General features: G+C 46.1%; 1 protein-coding gene across 2 annotated transcripts in view; it reads left to right on the top strand.

The window, feature by feature from the left end:
* CFAP54 (cilia and flagella associated protein 54) overlaps positions 1–13,506 on the top strand; it is a 2,603,731-nt gene that overhangs the window by 2,498,966 nt on the left and 91,259 nt on the right. The window lies entirely within an intron of this gene.

The following is a 13,506-nucleotide window of genomic DNA, read 5'->3' as shown; positions in this document are numbered from 1 at the left end:
TCTCCCTGGCGCCTTGAACTTGGCGAGAGGGGATGCCCCCAAAATTAGTCGAATGTCAGTTGGGTCTTTATTGTACGCAGACGATGTTGCAATTTTCGATTTAACACCTATTGGCTTGCAACGCCGTCTGGACGTTTTAAATAAATATGCAGAGGTTCATTTTAAAAAAAATTAACATTGCAAAAAGCAAGATCTTGGTTTTTCGTAAGAAGGGGCTCAGAATCAAGAGATGTTTAAGATGGATGCTTGGTTCTGAAAAAATGGAATTGGTGGACTCGTATGTATATTTAGGGAAAGTTTTTTCCAAAACAGGTCGAGACTTGGAGCATACAAAACACTGCGTTGGTAAAGCCGTCTCCCAGGCAAGTTCATTAAATAGATTCTATAAAACCTTCTGGAGATCCCATTTTAGCCATGTCTTATCTGTTTTCAAGGTTAAAATCCCACCCTCATTAATATATGCTGCCGAGGTGGTGGACATGAGTCATTGGCATATGTTTGATAAGGCAGAAGGACGAATTATGCGCCAAATCTGTAATTTAAATTCTTTGGCTGTCCCACATGTTCTGCGCCTTGAATTTGGATTAGTCTTGTCCTTTATTTTAGCCCAGGCAGCAGTTCTTAGGTGGGGTAACTCTCTCTTCTTGGGGGAAGAGGGTACTCTTAGAGCTGCTCTGAGAATAGAAATCTTTTGCAATCTAAAAGTACAATCCACGTTTTTTAGGTCTTTTTTATGTGCAATTGACAGTTTCGGTCTTAGTTTAACTCCTGTTTCTCCAATGCCTAAATCTGGTTTGAAACAGTTCTTAAAGAAATTTAGATCCTCTATTAGTTTAGCCAGAGACATCGCTTTAAGTAAATCTAGGCCCAGTAACATGGCGGTCAGTGGGAGTACACTGGGGAATAAACCACAGCCTTAATAACTTGGAATATCCCTCATGGGATTAGAAGGCTGATACTCCTACTGAGATTTAATCTGCTGCCTTTAAGAGACGTCACTGGCATCTGGGATAAAACACCTAGAGAGAAGAGAATCTGTGAACTGTGCCAGTTGCAAATCCAAGATCTTAATCATGTTTTATTTGCATGTTCAAAGCTGCAAAGTGCCAGGCGAGTGTTTTTAAAACCAGTATTTATCAAATTTGATATTCACTCTGCTCAGGATGCACGTTCTCTGGATTTGTCACCCCCGAATGAAATGGTTTGTTTTAAGATATACAAATTTTTTAGAACATTTTTGCCTATTTACTAGAATTTTGTCTAACAGTAGTACCCTGGTTTTGTTTTAATATCTACTGGTTGGCTATTTAATAGTTTCATGTATTCATTGCATTATTTGCACATTACTTAGTATGTATATAAGAAATGTTATTGGCCGGTTATGTGATTGTTTTACATAACCTGGGGCGAGGGGCTGGGGACACTTGCTAGAGGTGGAACAGGCGCCGCAACAGTAAGAGGCTGACCAGAGTATCGGATTAGACTGGGCTTTATTTTGATTGTGCGTCTTGTCCTGTAAGTAAGTCTTTCTTTAGCGAACTCCCGGTTATCCGTGTTTAGGCCTTCTTTCTCCAGAGTTCCGGACACGTGATGTTCTCTCGGGACCGCCTTCCCCGGTGTAGCGATGGTGGAGCCAAGATGGGGAAGAAAACGGACAAGAGGGAGGCAGTTAGTTGCCAATCTGATACAGAGTCTCCCCAGGGGAACCCCGTGCTTGTGATGGGACACCGGTGTGAACGTGCAGTCGAACAGGCACACTCGTGACTAGTGCTTCAGGGAACAGGAGCGAGGTGAGGAAGGAAGGAGGAAGGGTAGAAGGAGGGGTTGCGGGTAACAGGTATCGGGAAAACACACCAAGGAGATGCACGAACGGGGAACTTATACTAGGTACTGGGAGCACTCTTTCTCCCCACCCAAGCCGCCCAACGCCGCCGTACCTGAGCAAGCCACACTCCTCCCTCGGGAGTGTGGCACGCGGAACACAGGGTCGTTGGCCTCCTGGCTCTCCTCCGCAATCCGGTAAACCGGTCCTATCGTCCTCTTCATTCTCCTTCGTAGGATTCTCCTCGCCTTCTCCTCTCGAGCCGTCGGTCACGTCACACGCCGCATACAGGGCTTCCCCTGTTTTCAACCATCCCGATGCGTCCACGTCAGTGGTAGGCGTGGCCTCGTCTCCGTCGATGTCCGCCCAGTTAAAGGAACCTGCAGATGTTTCCTCGTATTTTCCTTGGCGTGGTTTTTATTCGTTCCTCGGTGACTCCGACTGTAGGGTAGAAGGGGAGGCATCATCAGGTGTCCACCAGTCGACCCGGCCACCCGTCCCAACCCTGTTACACTCCTCCCCCCTTGGATTCTCCCGGTCGGGGAGAAGGGGCACCCTCGACAGGTAATCAGCGTTGCCGTTCTCAGTCCCTTTTCTGTGTACTATCTGGAACGCAAAAGGCTGAAGAAACAAAAACCACCTGAGTACCCTGGCGTTCTGAGTCATGTTTCTCTGCATCCATTGCAGGGGAGCGTGGTCTGAGTATAGAGTGAACGTTTTTCCTTCAAGGTAATATCGCAACTTGTCGACAGCCCAGCGGATCGCCAAGCATTCCTTCTCCACTGTAGGGTATTTACATTCCCTTTGGTGTAGTTTACGGCTTATAAAGAGGACGGGGTGTTCCAACCCATCCTCGCCAGTCTGCGACAAAACTGCTCCGATTCCAGTATCCGAGGCATCTGTTGCTAGAGAGAAGGGTTTGTCAAAGTCCGGGGGAATCAGCACCGGGCTTGAGGTGATAGCTTGTTTTAGGGCTTCGAAAGCCTTGCAGGCTTCTGGGGATGGGTATTTCCCGATGTTGTTTTTGTTGTTGTTTTTAAGGAGATCTGTCAAAGGAGCGGCCAGAGCTGCAAAATTCAGGATGAACCTCCTATAATACCCTATCAGCCCTAAAAAAGCCCGAAGTTCTTTCTTTGTGGACGGAAACGGGGTGCTAGTAATTGCTTTTATCTTCTCTTCTTGAGGAGCGATAACCCCTTCCCCTAACATGAACCCCAGATATTTCACCTTGGAAAAAGCCGCCCTTGACTTCTTTGAGTTTATGTGCAGGCCTGCTTTTTGTAGGGCCTTTAAAATGAGGACTATGTGTTCCAGGTGGTCTTTCCATGTGGTACTAAAGATGACGATGTCATCTAAGTACACCGAGCTGTATCCGTTGTGAGGGGCCAACACCGTATTCATCAGTCTCTGGAACGTAGCAGGGGCTCCGTGAAGCCCGAAAGGTAATACCGTGAACTCAAACAGCCCATCATCGGTGGAAAACGCTGTTTTGTGTCTATCTTTTTCACGCAGTGGTACCTGCCAGTAGCCTTTAGTCAGGTCTAAGGTGGTGATGTATTTAGCTTCACCTATCCTCTCGATCAGCTCGTCTACTCTGGGTATTGGAAATGCATCGAATGAGGATATCGCATTTAACGCCCGAAAGTCCATACAAAACCGGGTGGACCCGTCCGGTTTAGGGACCATCACAATAGGCGAGGCCCAGTTGCTCTTTGAGGGACGGATAACCCCTAGCTTAAGCATGTCCTTAACCTCTCTTTTCACGTCGGCTCTCCTGGCGGCCGGTATACGATAGGCTCTTTGTTTGACCACCTTACCGGGTTCGGTCTCTATGCAATGCTCGGCTAGATGGGTACATCCTGGAATGTCTGAGAACATTGGAGAGAACTGCTGTAGCTTTTGTCTGAGTTCCTTCATTTCCAACTCTGTCAATTCGGGGTTAACTGGTAACTCGTCTAGTGTGGTACCTTCCTCTCCTGATGGCACTGTTAGATTAGCGGATTTGGGTGGGGGCCCTATCCACTTCTTTAACATATTTATATGGAAGGTTTGTTGTCGTCCAGGGGTGACTTGTACCCTGTAAGTAGTTTTGCCTATGGTCTCTACTATTTTATAGGGCCCCTTCCATTCACTCCTGAATTTCTGGGTGGATGACGGAAGAAGCACCAAAGCCCAATCCCCTTGGTTTAGGGTCCTCCACTTCTTGCCCTTATCATACTGGTGTCTCTGTTTCTCCTGTGATTTCTCCAAGTTGGAGTACGCCAGGTCCCACAATTTGCCCAGCCTTGATTTTAGCTGTCTGGTATACTCTAACAGGGACCTTTGTTCAGCCGGCTCTTCTTTCTCCCATGCTTCCTTTGTGATTTCCAGGAGAGATCTGGGCTGACGTTCGTAGAGTAGTTCGAACGGGGAATACCCTAGGCTGCTCTGTACTTGGGCCCTCAATACGTAGAGTGATAGGGGCAACAACTAGTCCCAGTCTTTATTCTCGGCTGTCAACATTTTTTTCAAAGTGGTCTTGAGAGTGCGGTTGTATCGCTCAACCAAGCCATCTGTTTGGGGGTGGTATGCTGAGGTACGAATATGTTTTAGTTCCAATGTTTGGCATACCTCCTTCATCAGTTTGGAAACAAAAGGGGTTCCCTGGTCTGTGAGGATTTCCCTGGGGAACCCTACTCGTGAAAACAGCTCAATTAATTTGTCGGCCACGTTTCTTGTTGTAGGTGCACTGAGGGCAAAGGCTTCAGGGAGCCGAGTATTGTAATCGACAATTACTAGGGCATAAGTGTGTCCCCTGGTGGTGCGAGGTAGGGGACCAATAAGGTCCATTCCTACCCTCTCGAAGGGATTGCCTATGACTGGCAGGGGTTGGAGGGGCACTGCAGGTGGTCTAGTCATATTCTTTTTCTGGCATACCTCGCACTGTCGGCAGTATACTTCTGCTGTTTTGTAAATACCAGGCCAGAAGAAGAGTCTGGTGATGTTTTGTAAAGTATTTTCAGCCCCACTATGCCCTGCCGTTAGATGTGTATGGGCATAAAACAAGATTTGGTCCCTAAAGTCTTGTGGAACAACTAATTGTGGAGAATCACCTGCCTTCCCTTCTCTGTACAAGAGGTCGTTGATAATTCTGAACCTGGGATACCCTTGATTTGGTATTGCCTCGGCTACATGGGCTGCCTCCCATGCGTTCAGAAGGGATGGATCGTTTATCTGGGCGAACTTAAAACCCCGATCTAACTCCCAGGGGTCTGTGGTTAAATAAGCTGCTGGTGCCTGTTCTATATTTTTCCGGAAGAGACTCAGGAAGTCAGGGTTGTCTACCCCTAGAATCAGGTCCTCAGGTAGCGTTTCCACTACTCCTACCTTTACTACACAAGGGTCTCCCCCAAGGGCCTAAGGGTCAGGTGAGCCACAGGATACGGTTTCACGTCTCCGTGTACACATCTGATGTGTACTACCATGTTATGGCCGAGCTGTGAGGGTAAGACCAACTGCTTCTTAATAACTGATTGTTTGCAACCAGAATCTAACAGGGCTTTCACACACTTGCTGTTCACTTGCACCCTTACATAAAAAGACGGACCCATCTCCGCGGTGTACATCACGGCCCTTGGAATGTATCCAACCTCCATGGGTTCTTCGGTTGGTCTTTTCCGTGGACACATTCTGGCGATATGTCCCCACTCTCCGCAATCGAAACATTGCGGACCCCTTATGGTAGGCAGTTCAGGGCGAATGGGTCTGGGTTTTATCAGTTCGGGGGTCTGCTTTGGTTTTCTGTCTTGCTTTGCTATTCCTGGGGGTCCTTTGGGTCCCTTGTCCGTCTCCCAAGGAAAGGCACGGGGCAGTGCCCTGTTGTAATTGGAAGCCATCTCAATCGCTTGTTCAGCCGAAAGGCCTGAATGCTGTCTGAGCCACCGTTGAGTGCCGTATGGCAAGGCCTCCATAAACTGTTCTAAATAGATGCTGGTCATTATCTCCTCTTTACTCCTACTCTCTGGTTTCAGCCATTTATCGGCTGCCATCTTCAGTCTTAGATATAATGTCTTTGGGTGTTCCCCAGCGACCCCCTTTTCTTTTCGAAATCGCAGTCTGTAGGCCTCTGTGTCTAAGCCCAAATGGTCCAGGATTACCGCTTTGATTGTTCCATATGGTGTTATCCCAGCATGATTAGCCACTTGGTAGGCGGCTTGTGCCTCACCAGACAACAAGGGTGCAAGAAAGAAGGGCCATTTGTCTTCAGGCCACCCACACGCTCTTGCTGCACGCTCAAAGTTAAGGAGAAAAGCGTCGGGATCTTCCCCTTGCACATACTTCTGAAGCTGCATCCCCGAGGGATGTGGCCCAAATGCCCGTCTCTCCGTTGGTACAGGGACGTTGGCGCTTTGTACTACTTTTTGCAAGCCCTCGATTTGCGCTGAAATCGTGTTTTTAAACAGGTCGCGGTCTGCGTCTGCAGTTGACATCTGTTGGCCTATGGCCCATTCCAGTTTTTGCTGTCCCTCTATCAATTGCTGCACCACCTGTTCCATGGCTGTGTCTGGTACGGAGGGGAGAGATCCCACTTCTGACACCACTGTAACCTGGGGCGAGGGGCTGGGGACACTTGCTAGAGGTGGAACAGGCGCCGCAACAGTAAGAGGCTGACCAGAGTATCGGATTAGAGTGGGCTTTATTTTGATTGTGCGTCTTGTCCTGTAAGTAAGTCTTTCTTTAGCGAACTCCCGGTTATCCGTGTTTAGGCCTTCTTTCTCCAGAGTTCCGGACACGTGATGTTCTCTCGGGACCGCCTTCCCCGGTGTAGCGATGGTGGAGCCAAGATGGGGAAGAAAACGGACAAGAGGGAGGCCGTTAGTTGCCAATCTGATACAGAGTCTCCCCAGGGGAACCCCGTGCTTGTGATGGGACACCGGTGTGAACGTGCAGTCGAACAGGCACACTGGTGACTAGTGCTTCAGGGAACAGGAGCGAGGTGAGGAAGGAAGGAGGAAGGGTAGAAGGAGGGGTTGCGGGTAACAGGTATCGGGAAAACACACCAAGGAGAGGCACGAACGGGGAACTTATACTAGGTACTGGGAGCACTCTTTCTCCCCACCCAAGCCGCCCAACGCCGCCGTACCTGAGCAAGCCACACTCCTCCCTCGGGAGTGTGGCACGGCGGAACACAGGGTCGTTGGCCTCCTGGCTCTCCTCCGCAATCCGGTAAACCGGTCCTATCGTCCTCTTCGTTCTCCTTCGTAGGATTCTCCTCGCCTTCTCCTCTCGAGCCGTCGGTGACGTCACACGCCGCATACAGGGCTTCCCCTGTTTTCAACCATCCCGATGCGTCCACGTCAGTGGTAGGCGTGGCCTCGTCTCCGTCGATGTCCGCCCAGTTAAAGGAACCTGCAGATGTTTCCTCGTATTTTCCTTGGCGTGGTTTCCATTCATTCCTCGGTGACTCCGACTGTAGGGTAGAAGGGGAGGCATCATCAGGTGTCCACCAGTCGACCCGGCCACCCGTCCCAACCCTGTTACAGTATCATAGCATTATTTGCACATTTCACACTATGTTTGATATCATGTTATAGTAATGTATAAGGAAGGAATTTTGTACTGTATGCAATGTCTGTCTTTTTAAATTATCAGTGTGTTTTTGTGGACCTCCGTCAGAGTTCCAAAACAAAATAAAATTGGAATTGGCTATCTATGGTCTATGGTCTTGGAGGAGGCCCAAGCCATACTCTTTCAAGTAATTGCTGACGGGAGAGATACAGCCAAGTTTCCCATACTATGTGGGCTTGACACAACAGACTCCATGTGCAGAGCAATGTCATCATTGTGGGACCTCAGGCTCCACGCCTGGTTGAGAAGCACTGACTTTTCAGAGGATGACAGGCTTAGATCATGGACATTCCCTTTGGTGGCTCCCATTTGTTTGGAGAGAAGGCGGACTCAGCGCTGGAGCCCTTAAAGTACAGCAGGGCTATGGGCAGGTCCTTGAGCCTTTCCATGGCCCCGTCATTGTGGGACCTCAGGCTCCACGCCTGGTTGAGAAGCACTGACTTTTCAGAGGATGACAGGCTTAGATCATGGACATTCCCTTTGGTGGCTCCCATTTGTTTGGAGAGAAGGCGGACTCAGCGCTGGAGCCCTTAAAGTACAGCAAGGCTATGGGCAGGTCCTTGAGCCTTTCCATGGCCCCGTCAATCCCAGTCTGCCTTCCGCCTCCTTCATGGCCATGGAAAGGGCTTTCAGCGTCATATCTCCCCTTCCAGCCACCATGACCAGCAGGTTTCCCAACCTTTTTGTGGCCGAGGTTCCAGTTCCCACAGACCACGTAGGACAGGTAGCTAGAAGTTGGGCCAGTCCACCATCCGTCAAAAACAAACAGAATCGGCGGTCTACTAGTCTATGTAAATTGTGTACTACTAATTTACACTATCTCCTATGAATGAAGAAAAGGTAAGAAATAAACACAGTGATGCAGAAAACTGAGCCCAGTCTCTCAAAAACGTTTTGTCCTGCAGGAATAGACGTGGAGCATTTGTAACAATCAGGCCAGATGGTGCACAGGAACCTCTTAAATACTCTGCCATTATTGCTCCATGTATAAGAGTTTGTGAATGGGATTTTTTAAGGAATAGAGCCCTATTCCACTCATCCTCTGTCGAGGGTGTAGGGTTCTTAAAACTGTCTATAATGCTCAGTGTAGTGTCCAAGATTGATCGATAAGTTGGCATCGCCGTAAGCTAAGCCATTAATTTCCGCCATGGCAGAAGAAAAGGACAAAAGGAAAAAGTCGACAAGAGAAAAAAGCTGCTGGATTTCTAAATGTATGGCCACAAATTCACCTAACGGCGATGCTCATGAGGTGATGCTAAAAAGTTCAATATAAAAGGCCTGCAGCCCCTAGAGCTGTACAAGAACAAACACTACAATATGGAGGGCCAGAGGTAAAATATTTAAAGACCAACCAGATTTCAATCCCCCAAATCCTTAATATGTCAAAAACAAACACAATCGGCGGTCTACTAGTCTATGTAAATTGTGTACTACTAATTTACACTATCTCCTATGAATGAAGAAAAGGTAAGAAAGAAACACAGTGATGCAGAAAACTGAGATCAAATGAAAAAGGTGAACCGAAGCCACCTCAGGATATTTGGTATCCCATCATTGCACAGATACGTGTGCCCAGTGTGATCATCTGTGTTTACCAAACAACTACCTCTAGTTCTCCTTTTAGCATTAGGAAAAACATAGAGGTTAAGTTGTATCCTCTTGTGGATTCTCACAAGGGAGAAAAAGAAGAAGAAGAATGTGACATAAAATAGGATAAACCTCAGAGATATACAGTACAAACACTCCTTTGACGTATGGCCTGATACGTTTTCCAATTTAAAACCAAAGTGTAAGTGAAAAAGAGACAGTTAGAGATTATTCACTGTCTACATGGTCAACATGTTTCAGCCTTAAGGATAAATCTCCCTGGCTTTAGTCAGGACCTATACAGACGTAATGTCACTGCAACATTGAAAAAAGGATTGATACATACAGTGTATATCTTGTTATTACAACTTTCGAATCCTTGGAACAAGCATGGTGCTTGGAGATATCTATGAGAGAAATCAAATAAATGTAAATAGTCTCTGCATCAATGAGTTTATGCTAACATACCAGATGTATTAGACATAGAGTGAGGAGTGAACTAGGTGCTTACCACTACTTGTCCAGGTCCGGACCTCACCTCACTCTGAACCAGCTTGAGTACCATTTGTTGAGGCTCGCTCTAAAAAGTAATCAAATTCACAACTGAAAGAGTCTTACATTAATTATTTATTCAGACCGTAGAGGCTGTAAAAAATCATCAGCCACCAACAGAATTTTTAAAATCATCCAGCTTCATACTTAAATCTTAACTTCTACCTACAATGGAACAGTGAAAAACTCAGCTGTTGACGGTGTACGCACATAAATGTACTTGTATTGTTCAAAACATACGATTATTTAGAACTCAAGCAGAGGTTAGAACTCTAGTGTCAAACCATTTTAAAATTGGTCATTTTTATAAGTGTAAGATAGTTATTTTAAATTCAAAACAAGGAGCAAAAACCCTAATACCAAATCATTTTGAAATTGGTCATTGTCTAAGTGTAAGATGGTGAGAGCTTCGCTATATAAATGGTAGGGGCTAAAACAAGCAAACTTAAGCCTTCAGTTCAATTGCCCCACAAAGGCTACATCCCTATCCGCTCTCCTGAAAAAATTCTGCGTGCATATACGCGCTGCACTCATGAAGTCAACTGCACTCGCACAAGTGCAGCAAAAGAATACCAGGACTTCACCAATAGCTCCCGTAATGCATCACTCCGGCCCAAAAAATACGAGCTCAAAATACGAGCCAAACACAGATGTACAAACATCAAAAACACTAAAAACACTCAAAGCAGTTCCTCGCCTCAAACTTACCTCTCCGTCGGTACCTCGTAACGAAGACTCTCGCTGGAGTGGAGGTAACTGACAAGAGGCAGGCATGTTTTTATAGTGAAAAGATCAGGTATTACACATTATCATGCAACCGGTGCGTTGTGATGACATTATTAGAAAAGAACTACAATGTTAACGCAAGCCTTCTGGGATATGTAGTGCTCGTAGTTAGCATGGTACGAACTTGAGAATTACTCGGTTAGTCCAAAATCAAAAAATTATTCATTGTGTTCATAGAACCTAACATAAATCAAAACATAAAATATAAAACAAATGTTTCACACTATCGTGCAATTTGCACGTTGTGATAATTTCCTGTAAAAAGAACTACGATCTTCCCGTAAGCCTGCTGGGACACGTAGTTCTAAATCTGATTATAATTCATACGGGCAGAATCGGTCAATTACTCGGTTTATCCACAAATCACAAAGTACGTATATATTATGTTTGTGGATAGATGTCGGTTCGAGAAAATAGCAGAAGGTCTTTTCTATTAATACATGGAGACCCGATGTTGCGCATCAGTGCGAGTATCACAGGCAAATAAAAAGAAAAAGAAAAAAAGACTAACTATCTGCGGCTGGCCCGCCGGAGATTGTATTCTTTCTATAGTAGCCACAAGGCCCCGAAAAATGTGGTGGTATATTGAGGCGGGCAACTCATCTTATGTGGAGGTGTACATTATCATTTTCATTATAACGAAGTGCATGTGTTGGTGTACATAATTTTAACAAGATCAATAATGTCAATATCTCAAGGTGCCTTTGAGGGATTTATACACCACATTGTTCAGGGAGTAATGGTGTTTCATATATTGACTCATAAGGCTCATTTATACCTGAATGAACATATAACTATTCTTGTTCCTATGTCTGTGTGTGGACTCGAATAATCATAAAACAGGTTTCTGTACTTGGTGCTATAAGAATGTGACTACCAAAACCATGAGTAGGACAATGCTATTTATTCCATAGTGACACCCAGGGAATTGCATCATTGAGACCTATAGTGTCACTGGATAGTCTAAAAACCCATCTCTGTTTGCGTTGGAATAGATAGGAAGAGATGTCACTAACGTGGTGGAATGAATGGTTTTTCAAGAACTGTCCACATGAAATCTTCAGACCTGTGTTCTTTCCCAACGAAGTGTTTAGTTAATTTCGTCATTGTTTTCTTGCACCGGAAGGTGCTTTTATGTTCCATCATAAGGAGTTTAACTTTCCATCTGGTCATTCCCGCATATTTGTATTAACAGGGACAAGTAATCAAGTAGATGATGTTATCACTATTACAGTTCGTAAAACCTTTCTGTATCCATGGTTTAGAACTGCCAACCTCAATTGATTTCCATTGGTTAGTGTGGGCGCATACACCGCAGGAACCACAGGGGTAATCGCCCTGCACTCTCGGTAGACCCGACAGTGTGGTTTCCTTCTCCTGCTTGGCGCTCCGTGGTCACTTATGGACCAGCTTATTCGGTAGATTATGGCTTCTTTTAAGTGCAAAAAGCAGGAAAGGTATCTCATCAGTACAGCTGTTCAAGATGTGCCTGTGTTTTCTAACACTCTTCTGTATTCCATTAGTGAGAGCACTAAATGTGTGTACAAACGTTAGCCGGCCCAATCGAGGTTTGGTTGTAGATTTTTCAATCAATGCTTCTCCGTTATTGTTTGTAGCACGTTTTTTAGCCCGGTTGATGAGTTTTTTGGGATATTTCTTTTCTTCTAGTTGTTTGAAGAGATTGATCGAATGTTCCTCATATTTTTCTGTGGTTGAGCAATTTCTTCGTACTTGTAAAAACTGCCCATACGGCAAGTTCTCACGGAGTGATTTAGGATGTTGACTATCGAACTGTAGCAGCAAATTCCAAGCCATCGGCTTACGATACAATTCACTTTGCAAACTTCCAGATGTGTGGAAGATAGACAAGTCAAGAAAGGCGATTTTCTCTGTTTACTTCTGCAGTAAACCTCAAGAATTCATTCCTACTGTTTTTTTTAAAGTGTTTTTATTAAGCACTTGCAAATCATGAGAACTTACAAACACATCATGAAGTCTGGTGAGATTAGATGTAAGCACAGAAAATTTCAACAATGTTTTCTGATGTGTAACAACAAAGGATGAGAGCCTTTTTTTTCCTTTTTGTGGTATACATAACAATGCAAACAACAACATAGGTGTATGTCAATATAGTCGATAATAAAAACAGTTCTTATAGTGGTCATATAGAGAATCTTAAATACATCAGTGCGCTAATGCGAGTCTGGAATGGCAAGTAGACATCCGTGATAAATCAGAAATAGCAATCAGTAAGTGGACAGCGACTTAACATGCACATATACTGCTGGGGAATGGCCGCTAAACAGCAGTGCAGCTGACAATCCCTGCCGTGGCACAGCTCACATACTAGGCGGCCAAATCCACGCGGCCCACAATGAAGGCCCGCTAACAGGCCGGGTCTAGCGCAGCCTGGCTCTCAGGAGACGCCTCCAAGGGAGATGATCTATTGCGGGACCATTGCAGGAAGGGCTCCCAAATGTCTCTTGGGCGTGCCGCAGTCGGCATCAATTCCCAATAAGAACCAAGCTGCGCATGTCCATACGCCACATCAGACAACCATTCATCGAATTTCGCTTGGTCTTACGCCCCCAGGTGATAGCAACCCTCCTTTTGGCATACAGCAGCAACAGTGCATGGAGCTTCCGGCTCGCAGGTGCCGTACCCGCAACCCAGCCAAGGATTCCCAACAGTGGTGACGGGTCGTCCTTCCTGCCTAGAATCTGGTTTGTGGCCTCAAATATCTCAGTCCAATACTCAAAGAGCGCCGGACAGTGCCAGGCCACATGCAAAAAGGTAGCCCCCTCCTCCCCACATTTCCAGCATCTGTCGTCTTCTCTAAGTCCCATGCGATGGAGAGAGATTGGGGTGCGATAGTACCTATGTATGAACTTGAAGTGAATAAGTCGGAGTTTATAGTTTGGTGACAATGCCAGCAGCTGCCCACAACAGAAAGCCCATTGATCATCCGTCAGCGGTGTCTCCAGTTCCGCATCCCACAGCTGTCGTGATTTGGGCACCACCAGGGGGGCCTGCTCTTGCATGGAATTGTATATCCTGGATACAAGTTTTTTGCGGGTCGCCGTGGCCAGCACCTCCTGCAATGCTAGCAGACGTGGCGGCTCCTCAGGAAATTCATCCCCCATTGCCCTGCA

This window comes from Lissotriton helveticus, chromosome 1_1 (assembly GCF_964261635.1).
Source record: "Lissotriton helveticus chromosome 1_1, aLisHel1.1, whole genome shotgun sequence".
Taxonomy (NCBI): Eukaryota; Metazoa; Chordata; class Amphibia; order Caudata; family Salamandridae; genus Lissotriton; species Lissotriton helveticus.
This window is presented reverse-complemented; position numbering and strand designations above follow the sequence as displayed.